The 1,483-nt window shown below is 31.1% G+C and overlaps 1 protein-coding gene across 1 annotated transcript in view; it reads right to left on the bottom strand.

Moving 5' to 3' along the window:
• The window catches only part of ITGAV (integrin, alpha V), a gene marked incomplete at its 5' end in the record, with an annotated part of 27,782 nt that overhangs the window by 18,876 nt on the left and 7,423 nt on the right, over nt 1–1,483 (bottom strand). The window lies entirely within an intron of this gene.

Here is a 1,483-nt window from a genome sequence, read left to right on the forward strand (position 1 = left end):
TTTGTTTCTTAAATCATAAACAATTGAAAGCTTTTTCTATACTTAAGATAGTCATTTTTTTTTCCTTCTTTATTCTATTCATGTGGGAAGTTACACTTAAAGATATTTAATGTTAATCTACCCTAGGATAAATCCAATTTGGTATATTTATCTTTTTTTTTTTTTTTATAAACTGCTAGGATTTAGTTTGCTTATATTGATTGAGCAATTTTACATCTATGTCTTTGTGTAAGACTGGAATGAAATTCTTCTTTCTTGTACTATCTTTGACCAGTCTAGGTGCCAACTACACAAGTTTCATAGAAAGAGTTTAAAATTTTTTCTGTTTTTCTATTCTTTTGAAAAGTTTGTTTAATATCAGCATGTCTTGTTCTTGAATGGTTAGATTGCATATAAAATCATGTGTGCCTTTGTGTTTTCTTTGTGTAAAGATTTTTAACAGCCAATTCAATTTTTTAAATGGTTATAGGATTATTCAGATTTTCTAGTTCTTATGGCAGTTATGTTTTTCTAAGAATTTTTCTGTTTTGTCTAAGTACTCCTATATATTGGCATATGGTTATTTATAATATTCTGTTATTTTAATCCCTCTTTTATCTGTAGCATGTCCCTTTCGATTCCTAATTTTGTGGGGTTTTTAATTCTTTCTTTCATTTTTTTCTTAATTAATCTTGCATTAAAGGGTACACATTTACCTTTATATTTGGCTTCTGTGACATCTACACATTCTGATATGTAGTATTTTCATTATGATTTAGTTCTAAGTAAATTCCCATTATGATCTCTTTTTTGACCCATAAGTTATTTAAAATCATATTTCCTGTGATTTCCCAGAAAATCAATTTCCCAATTTATCTTTCTGTTATTGACTTCTAAAACTTGCATTGTGATCAAATACCACATTTTCTATATCACTTTTCTGAAGTTTAGACTTCATTTACAACCTATACATGGTCAATTTTTATATTATCTAATAATTAGGTGCTAGGCTCTATATAGGTCTGTTAAATCAAGCTTGTTAATTATGTTGTTTTCTAAATCTTTATTGATGTTTTTGTCTTCTTTTAAAAAATTTCACCCTTAATTTATTTAAGCATTTTATATGAATTTATATTCTGTAATTGATAATTCCAACACCTAAGCCTTTATAGGTCTAAAATCTGTTTTTTTCTTCTATTGGCCTGTGTTGGGTACTTTTACTTTTTAAATGCATTCATATTTGATTGAACTAAACCTGTAGAAATCATGGGTCCCATACTGGATTGTTCTCCTCCAGAGAGGCTTTGCATTTCTTCTTGCTGCAGTCAGGGTGCATCCCTGTCCTGAGAGCACTTTAGACTGAGGCAAAGGTCTGGGCCTAATACAGGAGTCTCAGATTGAGATCCCTGGTTTGCAGAAAGCCTCAGGTGAGTCTGAATCCCTGTGCTGGTGTCTGCAATCACTGCTCACCCTCTCCCCAGGCTGCATCCCTTGCCAGCAACCT

Source organism: Galeopterus variegatus, unplaced genomic scaffold, assembly GCF_000696425.1.
Source record: "Galeopterus variegatus unplaced genomic scaffold, G_variegatus-3.0.2 Scaffold5438, whole genome shotgun sequence".
In the NCBI taxonomy this organism is placed as follows: domain Eukaryota; kingdom Metazoa; phylum Chordata; class Mammalia; order Dermoptera; family Cynocephalidae; genus Galeopterus; species Galeopterus variegatus.